Source organism: Chlorocebus sabaeus, chromosome 3 (assembly GCF_047675955.1).
Source record: "Chlorocebus sabaeus isolate Y175 chromosome 3, mChlSab1.0.hap1, whole genome shotgun sequence".
In the NCBI taxonomy this organism is placed as follows: domain Eukaryota; kingdom Metazoa; phylum Chordata; class Mammalia; order Primates; family Cercopithecidae; genus Chlorocebus; species Chlorocebus sabaeus.
This window is the reverse complement of record NC_132906.1, coordinates 28,919,805-28,939,554: the sequence shown is the minus strand read 5'-3', so window position 1 is coordinate 28,939,554 and position 19,750 is coordinate 28,919,805. Positions and strand designations below refer to the sequence as shown.

The 19,750-nt window shown below is 40.2% G+C and overlaps 1 long non-coding RNA gene across 1 annotated transcript in view; it reads right to left on the bottom strand.

Annotated features, from left to right (window-relative positions):
- Window positions 1–2,187: 2,187 nt before the first annotated feature.
- The window catches only part of LOC140711411 (uncharacterized), a 45,466-nt gene continuing 27,903 nt past the window's right edge, over window positions 2,188–19,750 (bottom strand). Inside the window, exon 4 of the long non-coding RNA XR_012092581.1 lies at window positions 2,188–12,899. This is a non-coding gene — a long non-coding RNA (uncharacterized lncRNA). The remainder of the gene's footprint in view (window positions 12,900–19,750) is intronic.

Here is a 19,750-nt window from a genome sequence, read left to right as displayed (position 1 = left end):
GACATTGCAAACGGGGAGCTGGGCATTGTGGTCAACTGACTTTGGCTTACATACATACAGTCAGGCCAGACCATGGGCTATTGATATTAGTGCTGTTTGGAAAGTATTTCCACGTCTTCTGGAAGACCTGTGGTAGGAAGGCCTTCTGCCCTTTGTTGTGGGATCATATAAATAGTTTGAGGCAATGTATGTTACAAGCAGAAATAATGTATGCCACTTTTAGACCGAAGCATTTAATTGCTAGTGTGGGACCCTCAGAGTCACTTTCTTTTTGCTTTTAGTGTGGCAATCAGTGACATTTGAAATGGTGGTTGCTCCCACAGTTTGGGCTCCTGAGTAATGCTGATGAGCAGAGCTCACCCTGATGCAATGGGCTGATAGCTTCAGTGAATGAGGTATGTGCTATAAGATCTGGAGGGCATTTGTTACTGCAGCAACACCCAACATATCCTGGTTGACAGAATCTCCTCTATCATTTCCAAGGCAATTGACTCTTTCTCTGTGCCTCTCTTCCCTTTCACTATCCCAACTTTCCCTCTAATTCACTTTCACCTTGTTCGGGGAGTCCTTTAATTTTTGTTGTTGTTGCTTTTTTTTTTTCCTGCCAGATTTCATCAGTAGGAAAAGAGGAAGAGGAGCTGTGATATTGTGTGCTTTCATCAACCCTCCACGGCATCTTTTTAATAATATCTGAGACTAACGAAAAGATCCCACTCTGATGTTGCCTTGGAGCCCCAGAGATAAAAGATGAAGTATGGTGTGCATTCACAAAAGAAAAAAGTAACTTGATAATATAAGTTAATAACTAGAACACTGGTGGCAAAGAGATTCAGCCTTTGATCATTATTTTGAAAAACAGTAAGACGAGAGTGATAGCAACTATCATCACGAACAAGGGGATTTCATTAGTTTTAGGTTAATTTGTTTAAAGGACTACATAATCTAAAGCTTTTTCTTCAATTAGTGATGGGCTATGTGCCATTCCAACTTTTATTACTAAATGTATTGACCCTCTGTACCTCATAATTTAAAACATCTTTTTCTTTTAAAAATTCAATATTCTATAAACACAAGGGTAGTACATGCTCAGTGAATAAAACCTGGAAAACACAGAGAAACACAAAGAAAAAGTTCTAGAATTTGCTCTCCTTCTATGACCCAGAAATAACCATTCAGCATTTTGTTCATGATCTTGGAGACTTTCAACTATATAAGTATATATGAATATAAATTATATATATATGTGTGTGTGTGCATATATATATTATTTATTTTTTATTGCTATAGACTGAACTATACTGCACCCCAGAAATATTCATAGGTGGAAGCCCTAAGCTCCAGTGTGATGGAATATGGAGATGGCGCCTTTGGGAGATAAATAGGTTTAGATGAGGTTTTGAGGGTAGGACTTTCACGATGTGATTAGTGCCCTTATAAAAAAAGACACCAGAGAGGTTTTTCTCCCTCTACTTCCCCTCACGTGAGGACACAGCAAGAAGGTGACTGTCAATAAACCGGAAGAGGCTCTCAGCAGAACCCAACCACAGTCACACCCTGGTCTCACACTTCCAACCTCCAGAACCATGAAAAACAAATTTCTGTTGTTTAAGCCACCCCGTCTATGGTATTTAGTTATGGAAGCCTGAGATGACAAATACGTGTGTGTGTGTGTGTATGTGTACAGTTATTGTTTAAAACTACTGAAGAATATTATGCAATGGTAGCTAATAGATATAGAGGTCCACAATCTTTGTTGTTTTTTTTAAACTAGGGGATGTTAATGTATATTGGGAAGAATATACATTAATTATCAAATAAAATAGATAGGCTAATTATCAAATACAATTGAAAGTCTAGTTACCAAATACAATTCTTCCTGCTAGGTTTCACTTCTTTAATAAGAATTATTAGAAACAGGTAATTTATTTCACTTAATATTTCCACTTGAAGAAATTTAATCTGTAAAACAGATGTATGCAATAAAATTTATATTACAATGTTTATGAAACCTTTATTGCACTGAAAGTTAGAAACATACTAATGTTCAGTATTAAGGAATTGCTTAAGAAAATTTGATATATTTATCAATACAATAGAATATTCCATAGCCTCTAAAGTTATTTTGCAAATGACTACAAGTAAAACTGGAGACATCTGAATAAGATCAATGGAATGCTATGATGTCAATATCCTGGTTGCCAGGTTGTACTGTGGGTTTTCAAAATGCTACTATTGGGAGAAATTAGATAAAGGGTACACAGAATCTCTGTAGTATTTCCTACAACTACATGCAAATCTATAATCATCTCAAAATAAGTTAAATTTTTTAAATAATGAAAAAAAATTGTGGGAATGGTTTATGAAGGACAATAGTACTTGAGGATGGATTCTTGTTCTGAAACTCTAAAGTAATAGATTAATGTTATGGTAGAGAATTCTGTGAAGGTAGCCAAGCATGTTGCTAAGTGTGCTTTAAATAGATAAAATTATATTTTGGGAAAGTAATTCCACTGCCTAACCCACTCTGCAATAGCATATTTCTTGTTTTGTGAAATTTTTTTATTTAATGTAAATAAACAGAAAAATAATACATAGAAAATGTAATTTGTTCATTTATTTACCAGAAATATAGTGGCAAGAATCTCCAAAAAATGTATTATCGAAGAATATTTACTGACTTGGGGATTTGTTAACAAAGTGAAAATACTAATTAGAAAAGGGAATAGTGTAATAGAGAAGACATTTATGGCCATCTCAGTGTTCCCACTGGTTCCTCCTCCTGGAAAAGCAGGTGAGCCCAGTCACGCTCTCACAATGAAACAGAAACACAGGAGCCCAGGCCTACCTCTGGGCTTAAAACCAGGACATCATCCCTTCCACCTTATTCTTTGGGCCAAAGCATGTCACATGGCAAGCTGAGAGTCAAGGATGGGGCAGGTCACTCCAGCCATGTTGGGAGGACACTGCAAGTTACCTGATAAAGGGCTTAATTCTAGAGATGAGTGAAGAAACGGGGTCATTCTCACAATCCACACAGCCCCATGTTCTTCTCTACTTGCTATCACCTTTCTTTGTGAAGGAAATGTAAATGGCCTTTACAGAAAAGTTCTTCAAAAGGGTTGTCTGGCTTCTGGCATATATTTGATGAATGAATGGAAAAAAATGCTGGATATTATATTTTCAGCCTTTGCAGCCTGATATAAATCTCTTTAAAATTTGCATTTCTTTTCTAGTGATTTTGAAAGTATTATTCGTACTTACTGGATGTTGTGTTGTTCCTGCTGTGAAATACTCTGCCTTCCACACTAGCTAGTACTTCCCATTCCTAGACTTTCTAGCCTTGCAAGAGTTGGCTTGCTTCTCACTGGCATTTCCTTCACAGGTATTTGATGGTCGAGTTTTCAGTTCTGTTGATCTTTTTACCTGTTCTCCATCTTTCAAAAATTTGACTTCTTTTGCCCGTTGTTTCTTCTTCTGTTTATAATTTAGTATTATTTTTATTCATTTTTTGCCATTTTGGTACTAACATAAATAACAAAAAATAATACACATTTAAGTCATATATATTATGAATATTATTTCCCAGTTTATCACTTGCATTTTGCTTTTTTTTTCAATGCTAGATGTATTAGTCAGGGTTCTCTAGAGGGACAGAATAAGATAGATGTATATATGAAGGGGAGTTTATTAAAGAGAATTGACTCACACGATCACAAGGTGAAATCTCACTATAGGCCGTCTGCAAGCTGAAGAGCAAGGAAGCCAGTCCCGGTCCCAAAACCCCAAAAGTAGAGAAGCTGACAGTGTATCCTTCAGTCTGTGGCCGAAAGCCCGTGAGCCTCCCGTGAGCCTCTGGCAAACCACTGGTCTAAGTCCAAGAGTCCGAAAGCTGAAGAACTTGGAGTCTGATGTTTGAGGGCAGGAAGCATCCAGGAGGGGAGAAAAGATGAAGGTTGTAAGACTCAGCAAGTCGATTTCTCCCACCTTCTTCTGCCTGCTTTATTCTGGCCGCACTGGTAGCTGATAGATGGTGCCCACTCACATTGTGGCTGGGTCGGCCTCTCCCAGTCCACTGACTCAAATGTTAATCTCCTTTGGCAACACCCTCAGACACACCGAGGAACAATACTTTGCATCCTTCAATCCAATCAAGTTGACATTCAATATTAACCATCACGCTGGGCTTTAATATATAAATATTCTGAATTCATATATAGCCAAATCTACGTTTTCTTTCCTTTCGGGCTCCTGCTTTTGACATTAAGTTACTTAGAAAGGGCTTCCCTTTCCTGATTTATACAATTATTTGCTCACCTTTTCTATAATTTTAGGGAGCTACTTTTCTTCATCTTAAAAAATTTACCATGTCAAATTAAGTATAGAGAGGATTGTGACCAGTTCTTATTCCTCTCTGTTAAGAAATAAGTGAGAAAGTGGTCCCACATGTCTACAGGACAAATTTAGGAGAAATATTAAGATAGAATTTAGTTTGAGAATTTGTTAATCTGCTGAGTAAATTAAATAGCTCCTCTCTATGAAAATAAAACAATAACAACCACAAAACTGTCTAATAGTCTGGGATGGTATCTGTGTGTCTTTCATACAGGTTACATGTTGCAGTTTAGTGGTGCTCTCACATACAGCATCACATTCCCAAAATGCAGGAGGCAAAGCACTAGATCTGGCTCACCTAAAGGATGTTTCAGCCTAATCTTGCCCTGATCTAGTCATTAGGCTTGCAAGAGCCCCATTTTGAAAGATCTTACAAAGTTTGACTGGCATATGAAGAAGGAAGGGAAGAAAGGAAAAAAGAAAACACACGGAAACATATTGGAGGTTGTATCTATGCCCCTTTACTCTCAGCTTGCCACATGATGTGCTTTGGCCCAAAGTAGAAGGCAAAAGGGATGATGTCCTGGAGGTTGGCCTGGTCTCCTGTGTTTCTGTACTACTGTGAGAGCGTGCCCAGGATCAGCTGCCAGCCCAGGAGGAGGAACCAACGAAACCACTGAGATAGCCATACAAATGTTATCTATTATACAATACCGGTTTATTATTTGCTTGTTTTTCAACTTTGTTAACAAATCCCCAAGTCAACAGATACTCTTCTACAATATTTGAATTGTGCCTACTCCACAAAGTGAGAACTAGAAGAATGTGATTTTCGGGTCAGCTTGTTTTAGCATGCTTCTCCAGGCTTGCCATCAGCTCCAAAGGAATAGAGAAACTGTAAAAGATACTCTAATTCAAATGATTATATTCAATTCATTCCATTTTTCTTATAAAACTGTCGAAAGTCACATCTAATGTGAGCCAATTCTAACTTGCTAACTAAAGCACGTATTAATTCCTACTGACATTGAACCACAGCAATATATTCACCTGGTTGTTGTAACACATGAAAATTCACACACATGAAAATTCACAAACACGACTCAAATCCAAGATGACTGCACCTAAACCTACACAGAGAAAAGAGATTTTAAACAGTTGTTTCCTGTCTGTTCATGCTGGGATCCAAATACACATTCAAACATAACAGCTGCCACATTATTCTCCAAAAGTGTCAACACAGAACTCAATCTTTTAGCTAGTTTAGGTACCTATTAAAGTTACTCTATATGAGGAAGGAGTTTTTAAATTTTTTAATTAATTGAAAACCTTACTAAAAATCTCCATGCTTAAATGCTCAAGAAGAATTTTCACCTCTGCCAACTAAAAGTTACTCATGGAGTTAAGACTTTGGTTCCATGTAAGTATATTTCCACTCTCAAAAATGTCGTCTGTTGTAACAGAATTCCTTAAATCACCAAAAACGTAACATAAAGTTGGCTTTATGTCTGGTTTACTATATAGGCACTTTCCAGAAGAAATTACTCATGGTAATGGATTAGAACCTGGCCCCTGCAATTAGAATGATGAGGGCCTTCCACATCGCAAGTGACAGTTACAAATGGTTTTTCTTTATTTTATTATTCCCAAATTCAAAATAAAGAGTCACCTGCTGATTGCTGATGTCTACTGTTTTTCCAGTTTGTTTCCAAGTGGGACAGGTCTGAGTATTTCTAGGTGTGTAGGTTAATTCCTAGTGACCTCAACTGAATTGTTAATGGGAAGACCTCATTACAGAAACAGTAGGAAAACTCTTCCTATTTTATAACCCCCCTTGTTGACCTTAGTCCTTCTTCTTACCTTAGTCCTGAGAAATTTCACTCAGGTTAGCAATGGATTCTTGTTCATGTGCACAATTAGGGAAAGTCCTTGAGTTATTTTCTAAGCAAACCAAAATCATATATGGAAAACTATATATACGAACTAAATTATTAAGTTTCTTTGCTTCTGTCTAGAATTACAGCAAATCTAATGGTCACACACATTATCTCACACCGATCAAAAGGACTTTAATGAATAAAAATGGGGAAATACTCCTATTTAGCAAAAGGGAGTGTTTGATAGATGAAGCCTTTTAAATCAAGGGCCTATGGTGGGGAAAGCAATAAAAGCAACTCTTGGTTGTCAAACAGAATGACTGATTCAGAAAACGGACAATCCCATGAAGAAAAATCCCAGGTTTTAAATGTCCTAGTTTGGCGCTCCATTCTGTTGGTACCTCACTAGTTAGTAGATTCCTTTTTCAGCCAATAGCCCCTCATTCTAATCACCAGAGAGGAATCTTCGGTTTTCACAGGACTTTATATTCAACCAGTTGCCAAGACTTAGAGCCTCCATCTTTGATCTTCTTTTTCTTCTATTTTCTTCTTTAAATTTCCATGGCTCCCAAATGGTTCCACTGTCTCAAAGCTTTTTCTTTGGAAATGTGTTTCCATGTTATGTTTTGGGCTGAATTTATGTATTAATTATTTATTCTCAAGGAAAAATCCAAAGTTGACCATTTCTCATTTCTGAGATAACACAATTGCTATCTTTTCATCAGCAACATTTTTTTTTTAAACCTGGAGCACACTGATACACTTAAATTAGTGCTTCTCAAATTTCACTATTCATAGAAATCACTTAGGGATCTTGTGAAACTCAAGATTCTGATTCTGTAGGTCTTTGGGGAGGGCCTGAGATTCTGCATTGGAAACAAGCTCCCATGTGATGCTGATGAGGCTGTTTAAGAACCACTTGGAGCAGCAAGATTTAACATTTTCCCATAGCTATGTCAATATTACCTATAGTGTCTTAGCATCAGTGGTGATTTCTGCATGTGATAGTTCGAGTTTTTGTTCTGTTTTCATTTTGCCTGCTTTGTAAATGTCATTATAGGTGCTTGCTTTATAACAGAATAGCAGAATTGATGCAACTACATTAAAACAGAAAGGGAGACACAGTGTCTGGCTGCCTTGGGCATTGCTGTTAGCAGAAATGGAAGTCTTTTAGGGGTCTTAATATTTAATAGCTATGCTATCAGATTCTCAGTCTTGGCATTAGGGCTAGGTGTTAGAACTTCTCATAAAGTGTTCTGATTTATGGACTCACTGCTCCTTACCATAAAATGAAGAGAAATCCTAAATTTGAAAAACAAAACAAAACAAAAAAACCCCACAGCCTAGCTAATGAGATTTCATGCTATTTGTTAATTAATAAGCATTTAATAGCATGAAGAGCAGAATAACTCCAGTTTGCAAAATGTACTTACCATTTTGGAAACATCAGCAACTGAAAAGTGGGTTACATGATATAATGAGTGTAGTTGCCTTTCTCCAGACCTGTTCTGTTTCCTTGCCCTCTCTGGCCTCTTTCTGGCTCCATTTACCTTTTCCACTAGTTTACCAGATGATTCATCAACTTTCTGGCATTTTCCACTTACCATCTGTGTCCAACATCCTGGTAAAATCCAATAAACGTTCTAATATCCAGCATCCCATTAACTATATCCTTGTATATAGCAAATTCACTGGGAGTGGATAGTCATATCATGGCCTCAAGGCAAAGGGCTCTACCACTTTTTGAATACCTACTATGTGCCAAGTTCTGTGTTGGTTGCATCAATTAAATCATCTCACTTAAACCTAAAGTATTAAAGATCCTAAAAAGCCATTTTACAGAAAAATTAGATTATTTTCAATTTATTATTCAGAATAGATATATCTTTTTTCTTTAACTTCTCAAATAGTTATTGAATTACATTGGTTTAAATTAAATGCATAATGTGTTTATATAGTATTAATTCAAGAGATACAAAAAGAAATTGAGTGAAAAATGAGTCTGCCTCCTTCCCATCACTCTCATCATGTCTCTACCTAGAAGCAATTATTGTCAACAGTTTTTGATGTGTCTTTCAAAAAATAGGCCATTAAGCATGGTGTACTAGATCTCTTTAAAAGTTTACAACCTGTTACAGAATATATATAAATGTTCAATTACTCGTAACACCTTATTATACAGATTACAACTTAGAAATATATTTTCACGACCATTATGTCATTTGATTCTCCCTACAATCCTATGAACAAGGCAGGGCAGACATTGTTGTTACCACCTTACACATGAAGAAACTGATGCTCAAAAACGTAAAATGATCTGCCCATGTGTATATAGTTAGTGAGAGATCCAGTTCTAGAACAATAACTAGTCTAATGCTCTTTCCATGACATCACGGAAAAGGTAGCCCAAGGATTAGAGATCAAAAAATATTAGCCTTCCTTGATCTCTCAAAGTACTCTTTCTGTATAGCGTCAATTATCAGAGAATTTACTATGTTCAATATGGTACCAACAGGGCATTATTCCATGTAAATAATATATCATATAAAACCTCAATATTCTGGCTTTGCAATTGTGGTCATTAAGCTGTAACCAAACATTTCAATGAAACAAGGGCTTGAGTTCCTGTTAATGGAGATGTTTGGCCCTTCTCTTGAGATAGCCCTTGGTAATCAGAACCTACATGTTGCTAGAGAAGGGTTGGGGAATTTGTGAATCTGATCTATTAAACAAAAAAAGACCAAGCAGGAAGCAATTCTATTCTTTCTTAGAGCTGCCCAATGAACTTGTTTCCTTATTTGGCGACAAAATCCAAGGTGATCTAAAATTTATGCCACCTTTCAGTTACTAACAAATACTTTGTGTTTTGAGATCTTGAAGGTCCAATTCAGTCTAAAATCAAAGCTTCAATTGCTCACCCAACTCAAAGCTTCCTGTGTCCCCAGCCCAGACCTGCCTAGGCAGGATGTAAAGGGGAAGCAATACATGGCCAGGTGGCAGGGAGCTGCAGGGTAGCAGCAAGGTGTGCCAGGGCATGACAGCCAACCTTGCCTTTCTGCTACTCTTCTTTGACTCTTCTGCTGCCTTTGGGTCCTCCCACTTCGGAACAGCAGTAGGGAAGAAAGGCAAGGTTGTGATTTGGTAGCGTTATCCGGTGTAAACGTTGTCTGAAGGCCAATGCTTTTCTCAAGGGGCATCGTCAGAGTTCTTCCGAAACACTGCCACTAGGGAACTGCCACTGCAGCTTCCTAACACACGTGTCTCCTCCAGCTATGACTTCCCCTCCTCCATCTCTGACTTCTTCCTGCGGGGGTTCCTTGCATCTCCTGGCGGTTCCTCCTTTTGAGTGGAGTCCCATTCTCAGCAGACAGCCCAGCTCCATTCTCCAAGTCCTCCGGGGCAACATCCCCTTTGCCATGCCATCGGTGGAAGTGCGACTCCTCCAGTTCTCACTCCCTTTCTCCTTTAGCTGCCACCGGCTGCTCTGTCTAGCTTCTCACCTTCTGGCTTTTCAGGTACTAATCTCTATGTGGTAGGCTGAATAAGGCCCCCACCAAAGATGTCCTTGCCCTAATCCCCAGAACCTGTGAATAGCTTACATTACACGGCAACAGGGACTTTGCAGATGTGGTTAAGGTCACAGATTTTTAGATGAGGGGATTATCCTGGATTATCGGGTAGGCTCAAAATAATTACATGAGCCTTTAAAAGCAGAGAACATTTCCCGACTGAAGTCAGAGAGACGTGGCCTCGTGAGAAGGATTCCACACACTCTCGCTGGCTCTGAGATGTAGGCGCCTTTGTGCAAGAATCAGAGAGAGGCTGCAAGGAGCCAATGGCAGTCCCTGCCGACAGCCCGCAGGGAAGCAGGGACCTCAGTCCAGCAGGCAAATTGAACTGAATTCCGCCAACAACTTGCAGAAGTCTGAAAACAGATGCTCCGTTAGAGCCTCTAGGAAGGAGTGCAGCCTGGCCAACACCTTGATTTCAGCCCTGTGAGGCTTGAAGCCCAGACACCAGCCGTGCCCACTGGACTTCTGACCTAGAGAACTGTGAGGTATAAGCTGTTAAATGTGTGCTAATTTGTTTCAGCAGCAATAGACACTAATACATTCTATGTTTCCCGAAGCCTAAGGGTCCTAGGTCAGCTCTGCAAGTGATTCTCTGGCCCCCTCTTATTTGTGTAAGATGACGGGAAAACACATGAGAAGGGAGGAGGAAGCATTTTAGCAGCCTGAAAGCTCTGTCTGATAAAATCCTTGCCCTCCTCGTTAATTTACAAGTCTCCCCTTATATAGCTAAGATTTGAGTGATGTTTTCAGGGTTATTGGACCCTTTTTTGGGTCACTCCTTAGCAGATGACATCTTTTGAGAATAGATGAGCATTTTTTTTTTTTTTTTTTTGAGATGGAGTCTCGCTGTGTCGCCCAGGCTGGAGTGCAGTGGCGTGATCTCGGCTCACTGCAAGCTCTGCCTCCCAGGTTCATGCCATTCTCCTGCCTCAGCCTCCCAAGTAGCTGTGACTACAGGCGCCTGCCACCACGCCTGGCTAATTTTTTTGTATGTTTTTAGTAGAGACGGGGTTTCACTGTGTTAGCCAGGATGGTCTTGATCTCCTGACCTCGTGATCCGCCTGTCTCGGCCTCCCAAAGTGCTGGGATTACAGGGATTACAGGCATGAGCCACCGCGCCCGGCCATAGATGAGCATTTTTAACATTTTTTTCTCAGTTCAAAGATGTCAGCTAGCACTGAGACAACAGGAAAGGTCTCATTTTAATATCCTGTTACATAAACGTACTCACAGAATGGCTTTTCCTTTTAGGTTTAACATTCTAACGATAGTTTGGATAGATTAGGGTTGCTTGGAAAAAGCTGGGTGAGAGGAGTTGAGATCTCAGAAAGAGAATTCACCACTAGGGTGGGAAGGAAGACAGGTCAGAAAATAGCCACGTTGCCCAAGACCTGAATTAATGTGGATGAAACAACGCTTCTAGCCCTAGACCTCAGGCATGGTGGGATCCGAGGCAGAGGTGAGAAGGGAGTTTGTGTTCAGTGGCTCACCAGTAAGCAGGACTCTTTTGCCTTCCTACAATGATCCTGCAAGAATGGAATAAACTGAGACTACGTAGCTTGAGTATGTGCAATAGTTGACCACCTCCTCTCTGCATTTTGTGATTTCACAGCTTGAGTTTCCAACAGAGCATGGGAGTGAGAGGAGTCAGGGACAGAGCAGCAGTTCTGTGACAGAGCCCGCCATCTTCATGAGGGTGGGGCAAGGCCCTACTTCCTGGTCCTGGAGGCCACATGCAGGCAGAGTCTGGGTCGTTTTCACATCTGCAGGATGATGTTTCTGAGGAAGAAGGCAGGCGGGAGGCAACTTCCTTACAGTCCCCATTCCATGTTGCTGCCTTTAATGAGCTTTTAGGAGCCATGATTTCATAGCCTAGTTTATTTCATGATCAAGCCCAGCTTCCTCTGTTAGGCCAATCAGTATGTATTAACTGAATGCCTACTGTATGAAGGTTTATGACTCTAGGAACAAATATGTCCATGATGCTGTTGCTGTTTAGGAATTGTCAGATCATGGATAGAATCCCTTTCCTGTCAAGAGCTCACTTTTTCCATAGAGTGAAGGGCAGCTGTAAGATTATTTCTAGAATTCTATTTTCCTTCCCTTCTCATTTCAGGAAGAAAAAGATGAATATAAAGTACAGAGAAAAAGATTAATATCAAGTATAAAGATAGCTATAGAAAAGTCTTCTTCCTGGGTTGTTTGAGCTCAAAATTAGGGCCCTTCTATGCATATTTCGTGTTTCTCATGTAATTATCTATAATGGGTAGCCAAGAAATGTGTGTTAGCCCATATCTCCAGGACCTAATGCCATTCCTAAAATGTAATATAGTGCTCAGTAAATATTTGTTGAATCAATGAATATAAAAATGCAAAGCAAGCATTTGAGATATGCTACATTTCTTTCAGCTTCAACTCTTGGCTAATGAGTGAAGAAGGTCACTGTAGGAGTGTGAGGACCATCAGGAGCTTCATATTTCAATAACCAGCGCCAAATTCTGAATGCCAGATGGGATGAGATGGGATGTTAAACCGCTTCTTATTACCACGTTGTTGGCCTCCATTGCCTCTGTATTGTTCTCCAATTGCATGGTCTCTGTGGATCTCTGACTTCTTATTACCTCTGATTGGAACGCACCACAAATCATCCTGCTTTCTTTATCCTCTCTCACCTCCAAGTAATCCTGTCATCTTGCTCCAGTTAGAGCCGCTTCCATCAAGAAGATCATGACAAACTCCCTCCCTATGCCTGTTTGCTCTTCAGGAAAATTATCCCCTGGAAAACTGGATGTTATAGTTGCTTTTCAGAATGTATTGTCTGAATTTCTTCTGTCTTCCAACATTCCCCCAAGCCAGTTACCTTTGCATTGAAGTAGAATTCAAAAGAAGATAGAGGTTCTGAATTTCTTCCTTTGACCAGATGGAAGTCGTTACATCAGAATGCTGATGACTGCAAAATCTTGGACATATTGTTTTCACAATTAGGAAATGGCAAACACAAAGTTCTTCAGTGCAAAGCCAGCATGCGAGTTCAGCTTCCATTTGCTGCTATAAATTTTGTTCTTGTTGCTGCCAGTAAACACCAACTGTTCAAGTGAAATAGTAAATCCAAATGTGCCTGTTGGATGAGAGTAAAAAAATTATATGCTGCATAAATGCTGATGTGAAAGGATTTTTCAACACACTAAACCAGGGTAGGAGAAGGAACTGAGAAAGAAAGTTGAACTGAATGCAGCTCTCACTAAAAACTTCTTGGTAAAAGCACTACAAAGCCTCTTGATAGAATGTTGATTCAACATACTGTTTAAACCTCAAGGAAAAAAACAAACGCAGATTTGGGATATCAGCCTTAGGATATCTGCCGAAAGTCCTACTTTGAGCACTCATCAGGGTTACCAAAGAAGGCATACAGAGATTGTTACAAATCGGAGCAAAGAAAAATCCCGAAGTTCACTCAAAGCTGATGTGGGCACTTGGCCCAGAAGTTGTTTGCTAATGATCAGTCTAACAACTGAAAGTCAAAGTCAGTAGTAGCTAGTACCATGTGCAACAGGATTTAGGAAGTTTTGATCTCACAAATTTACTGTAAGGCTAAGAATCAATGAATGTTTGTACTCAGGTCTCCCTACAGTTAAATTTAATTTGTAACTGGAATTACGATTCAAAGAGATAATTTCATAAATAGTCCCTGAAATTTAATTTTGGATTACATAAGTTTACAATGGGTTTCTCTTCTCCTTTCCCCCATCATTTTTCTTATGCTGAAAAAAACAAACAAACGAAAAGAACAAAACCTGTGTGACCTTGGAGCTGGCTGCCCTGAGTCCCAGGCTCTGATTTGATTCTGATGCTCCGGAGCCTGCTTTCTCATGTGGGTAGTAATGCCTACCCCGCTGGGTCATTCTGAGGGTTAAACAAGGTAATACATGTTAAATGCCTGGCACAGCCCTTGCACATAAAAGGTCCTTAATAATATTAATTCCCCTTCCAGATTAGACTTTGCAAACAAATGCTTGAAAAACAGAACATTCACGTAGATTGGATTCTCTAGCGTGATGAGGCGCCAGGCCAAGAACCATGCAGTAAAGATCTTCCAAACCAAAGTATTTCAGCATCTGAGAATGGCTAGGGCTTATCTTCATGGCTAAAATAAGCATTTTAATATAAAGCAGGCTTTTTTCTTCTTCATTTTCTTATGGAAAGGAAAGCATTTTCAGAATAATGGTTAAAATCTGTCCTTTGTAGATCTGAAAATGTGAGCAAGTTTCATACTGAAGTCAAGATCTACTGAAAGTGTTAGATGAATATATAAGGACCAGACGCTGCTGTCAAAAATAAAACAGATGCTGGTGTCTTGAATGCCTCCATGTGCCAAAGCTGAGTTCTTTGACTTATTTTTGTCATTGAATTAATTGATGTATCTGGTTTAATTGGCCAAATTGTTTTTGCTTAAATGCCCGCATTTTCAGTGTTATACTGATACAGTCAATGTTTTTGAGGGTACAGAAAATACCAATAGTGGCAAATATATGTGTTCAGAAGAAGAAAAATTGTTCATTTCCACATCCCAGATTTATGGCAATTTAAAAATATATAGTAAAGTGTTGGTTTCTCCTTATGGTTACATCTGAATGTGTATAAATTATCAGAGTCTGTGTGCATTTATTTCCATAGAAAATAATACCAGCAGAGACACAGCCAAGCCAAGCTGAACCTTGCTGAGTGGATTTGAAGAAACACAGGCCAACTCAGAGCAAGACAAACCCAAGAGATAGGAAGTCTAAAATAGTAATAATCAGCCTTTGAAACATTTTCCCTTGGAAAAGGCATCTCAGTCCCATCCTATATTAACAGACCAGAAGAGACACACATGTGTTCTACATACGACACAGAACGTAAAACCAAAAGGCTCATTCTGAATGCCCAGTCCAGCTTTGAATTGAAACCTTCATGAAAAAGTAGTGCTTTTGATTCAAAGGAGCTCAGGTTTGAAAGGGAGATGTGAAGCCTAACATCCTGTCTATCTGGTCTTCCTTTACACAGCTCTGGCAAAGATGTCAACCAATTGATACTTGAACATCTATAGAAATGAGCAACTCATGCCCCACAGCAGACCACTCTGCCTTTGAATAATATTAAATAGAAAATGTGCTCTTATTTTGGACCAAGGCCTATTTCTCTGTAACCGCCACTTACGGGTTCTATTTCTATCACTAAGGGTTCCAGCCAGGCAGAATTCCATTTCCAGTGGCAATTAGTCTTACAAACATTAAGGCAAAGCTCACAAATTAACCCACATAGTATTTTAGATAATTGTAAATTAGCTACTGACATTTGAAAATTAGAAAACTACCCATAGAAATTTGTATTTTCAACTAATTGTTGATTCTCTGAAAGCAATGGGCCACATTGCCAAATAGTAAAACTAGTACCCCCTTATCCACAGTTTTACTTTTTGCAGTTTGAGCCACCTGTGGGTCAACCATAGTCTGAAAATATTAAGTGGAAAATGCCAGAAATAAACAATGTATACGTTTTAATTGCACGCTGTTCTGGGTAGCGTAATGAAATCTCTGAGTCCCACTCTGTGTGGCCTGGGATGTGAATCACCCCTTTGTTCAGCATAGATGCTACCTGCCCATTGGTCACTTAGTAGCTGTTTCAGTTATTAGATAGAAGAAAAGCCATAGTATATATAGAGTTCTGTATTATCCATGGTTTCAGGCATCCACTGGGAGGGGAGTGTCTCAGAATATATCTCTCTAGATAAAGGGATACTACTGTACTTGGCTGAGCTGAGTAGCAACTGCCACTTTTAGACAGGGAATGTACTGGCCTTTTTGCCACACTCCCTGTTACCTTGCACTGAGCCTGCTTTCCTCATTTTCTGATACTTAACTGGCCTCTGAGACATTTGCCTTTCTAGTTCTTATTGAGTCCTCTCTAAGGCTTCTTTGCTTCAGGAGATTTACCCTCATTTCCTCACTCTTCCTCTCTGCAAGACAAACCTCATGCATGCCTGAAGCCTAGACCTGCTGAATGACACGATACCTAGAAAACTGACAACTGATTCATCCAGTCTCGCAATCAGTCCTCAGAAATGTGCTGGGGTAAATATATCGCTATAGACCTTAGAATCATTTTAGATAGCATAAGGGTGGAATGTGGAGGTTGTAAAAAGCCTGTGCACATGGAACAGAGTAGCTTCTCATGCCTGCTAAAGGTCTAATTCCAGATCGTTGTTATTATTTGCAGCTGTATATCCTCATGAGCACTCAAATCAGTACCTACAACCAAGAGCATGCTATGAGGTTTTCTGCTCTGTTTAGTTGCCTCTGTGATGTTTAATGCCTTTGGTATTAAAGAAAATCTCACTCAGCCAGTGTCTGTTGGTGACTTACTATCAGTTGTATCATAGTCCTCCATATTCTGGAAAGGTGAAGAGTTCCTGATTTTGAATCCAAGCTGAATGACCTTGGAGAAATTGCTTAACACCTCTAAGCCTCAGATTCTCCATCTGGAAAATGAGGATAGTAATAATTAAGCCCTATTACTATTCTCATGGTGTGAGAAATACATGAGATATACATATAGCGCATAGAGCCACCCTTGGTTCATATTAATCACTCAATAAGTGTTAACTGTTCATTGGTATCCATATATAATTCCTGCACATTGTAGCAGACCACTCCCACAGTGCCTCAGCCTTTCCCACAACTGGGCATACAGGATCAACTCCTGAGTGTCAGCACTTGTGAGTCTTGCCTGAAAGTTTTCTCCTACACCCAGTTTTTTCAGTCCCTATACACCGTGGCAGGCTGGAAATGTGGGGGAGTTAATAGCCCTCCTCTCTTCCCCCGGGAGTTGCCTCTACCAATGACAGATGGGAGCTGATAAATGAATGCCCCAGCTTCCTCGCCCCTCAGAAGAGATAACTCAGGAATGGGCACTACTTGGTCTTCCAGAGTTCCCCTTAGTGCATTTTGCTCCAGTCACCCATGGTTGCCAAAGCTCATTTGATAATGTGCCCTTTATAGACAGCCTTGCTGTCTCCTTTCTCCATGCTGTTACTGACATTTCCTGGGGTCAATTACACAATAAACCACTTACACTCAAAAACTGAGCTCAGCATCTGCTTCTGGTAGAACACAAGCTAAGACAATTGGTACCAGAAGTAATCCTAGGAAGCAGATCCTTGGGATACAGTCTGGAGCTACATCACTTGCTTGACAAGTAGCCATAAGCAAATCCCATTGCTGGTGGTAAGTGGTGTGGTGGCAAGCCCCAACTTAATGTGGCATTGAGGATAGATTTGGATGGGATATAAGTGGCAGGTAATTATCCTGTGTACTGTAGTATTCGCGATGGATCTGGATGGGATATTGGTGGATTGTCTTCTGTAATACCACTAGCATTTGAAAGATATTTGAGCACTCATAGAGGGTCTGATTAGCTTTTCAGGATCCCACCTAACATTTCCTGGACCAACAGACTTGCTTCTCAGGGAAGGAAGCATTATAATTGACACACAGCGATGGTATTCACTGGTCCTACTCTATACTATATCACCCTAGAGGTAGTCTGGTAGAAAATTTGAATGGTGTTTTAAAGGTACAACTGGAGTTCCAGCCTGAGGATGTCACTTGCAGGGTTTGGGTGGTGTCATTCAAAATGTGGCATATTGTCTAGATCAATGTTGTTGAGGGTACAATGCCCCCAGCAGCAAGAACTCATGGGTTTAGGAAACGAGGGGTAAGAGGAGGAGTGGCTCCTGACACCATGATCTACTTGGGGAATTTGTCCCCCCACCCCCTCCCCAGTGTTAGGGTCTGCTGGACCAGAGATTATGGTTTCTCACTGGGAAATGGGGAGCTCTTCTGCCAGCAGACACAGGAAGTACTACATTAGCCCTAAAGTGATGGCTGCCATCTAGTTATTTCGGGTTCCTCATGCCTGTAGAGCAACAGGCAAAAAAAGAAGTTACCTGATTATCAGGAAGAGATAGAGTCGCTGATATATTACAGAGGCTGATTCTTAAGGGGATTTGTTGGCACGTCTCTAGGTGTTTTCTTTCCTGGTAGTAACCAAATGGGCAGCTACAGAAACTATGGACTAATAGAGATGAAGTAACTCAGAGGTCTCAGACCCTTCAGACTTTAAGGTCTGGGGTCATAAATATTAATTATGACCTAGGAACCAGCTTCTGTGTAGGGACTGTACCCTGGCCCACTAACCTTTCTGCAGTAATTATTTTCCTTTTTTTTTTTGAAATGGAGTCTTGCTCTGGCACAATCTCGGCTCACTGCAACTTCTGCCTCCTGGGTTCAAGTGATTCTCCTGCCTTAGTCTCCGAAGTAGCTGGGACTACAGGCATGCACCACCATGCCCAACTAATTTTTGTATTTTTAATAGAGATGGGGTTTCAGCATGTTAGCCAGGCTGATCTTGAACTCCTGACCTCAGGCAATCCGCCAGCCTTGGCCTCCCAAAGTGCTGGGATTACAGGCATGAGTCACCGTGCCCAACCTATTTTCCTTTTTAAAAGTATTGACAGTCACCCCCACTAAGAATCAGTGACAAGACAGATTGAAATTAAGAGGGATGTAAGTGTATGAGAATGAACTCACCGGGGACTGTGGCAGATGCTATCAGTGCTTTATTCACATCCCTTCAGTTCCTACTGGCCCAACTTCCAGCACCTTCCAGAATGTACCACCCTCCAGTCCTAAGGCACTGCCAGAGAGAAACCATAAATATATCATAGTTTTCCCTTTTGCTTACCCTGAGCTCTGGCTGCTATAGTGAAAAATTATCTAGAAGTCATAAACTCAAGTGCTTACTATCCAAACTACGCCAACAACTTGAGTGAAGTCCATGGACTCAGATGTAAACCCTGGGTAATGGTCAGAACTGGCTTCTCCAATGGCTCCAGCCCAGTAGACACTCAGCCAATACTGCTACAGGAATGATCCAGCCTTCTGATTGCTTTAATATTTCCAGCAATAACCTGACGACAGCCCTTCACACTCTTGGAGGGGACAGCAGGAAGCTGAATGTCATTGATTAAAGGAAAATACAACCAGGTGAGGTGGCTCAGGCCTGTAATCCCAGCACTTTGGGAGGTCGAGGTGGGAGGATCACTTAAGCCCAGGAGTTTGAGACTAGCCTAGGCAACATAGCAAGACCTTATCTCTACAAAAATTAAATAAATAAATAAATAAATAACTGGGCATGGTGATGCATGTCTGTAGTCTCAGCTACTCACGAGGCTCAGGTGGGAGGATTGCTTGAGCCCAGGACGTCGAGGCTGCAGTGAGCCATGATCATGCCATTGCACTCCAGTGTGGGTAACAGAGTGAGACCCTATGTCAAAAAAAAGAAAGAAAGAAAAGAAAGAAAAGGAAGGAAAGGAAGGAAAGGAAGGAAAAGAAGGGAGGGAAGGAAGGAAGGAAGGAAGGAAGGAAGGAAGGAAGGAAGGAAGGGAGGAAGAAAGAAAGAAAGAAAGAAAGAAAGAAAGAAAGAAAGGAAGGAAGGAAGGAAGGAAGGAAGGAAGGAAGGAAGGAAGGAAGGAAGGAAGGAAAGAAAGAAAGAAAGAAAGAAAGAAAGAAAGAAAGAAAGAAAGAAAGAAAGAAAGAAAGAAAGAAAGAAAGAAAGAAAATACCCTGCTTGAGGTGGCATGGCTCCAAACACCCTAGGGCCGTGTTTGAGAGAGTCAGCCTAGGCAGGGTAGACTCTTGCGTGTTTGAAGACAGCTGTTGAGAAGTTGTGAACCAAGTCCAAGGACCCAAACAGATAGGGAGTTAAATCTTATTCCAGAACAACCACCACATTTATATGAGAAAAGTTAAATAAGGTTATTCTGAACACAATTTGCAGGTACCTTAAAAAATTATAGCACCAACCTTGCACAGAACATATGGGAAGCTATTTGAGGTAAAGAACCAGTTTTCTCTAACATGAACATGATCT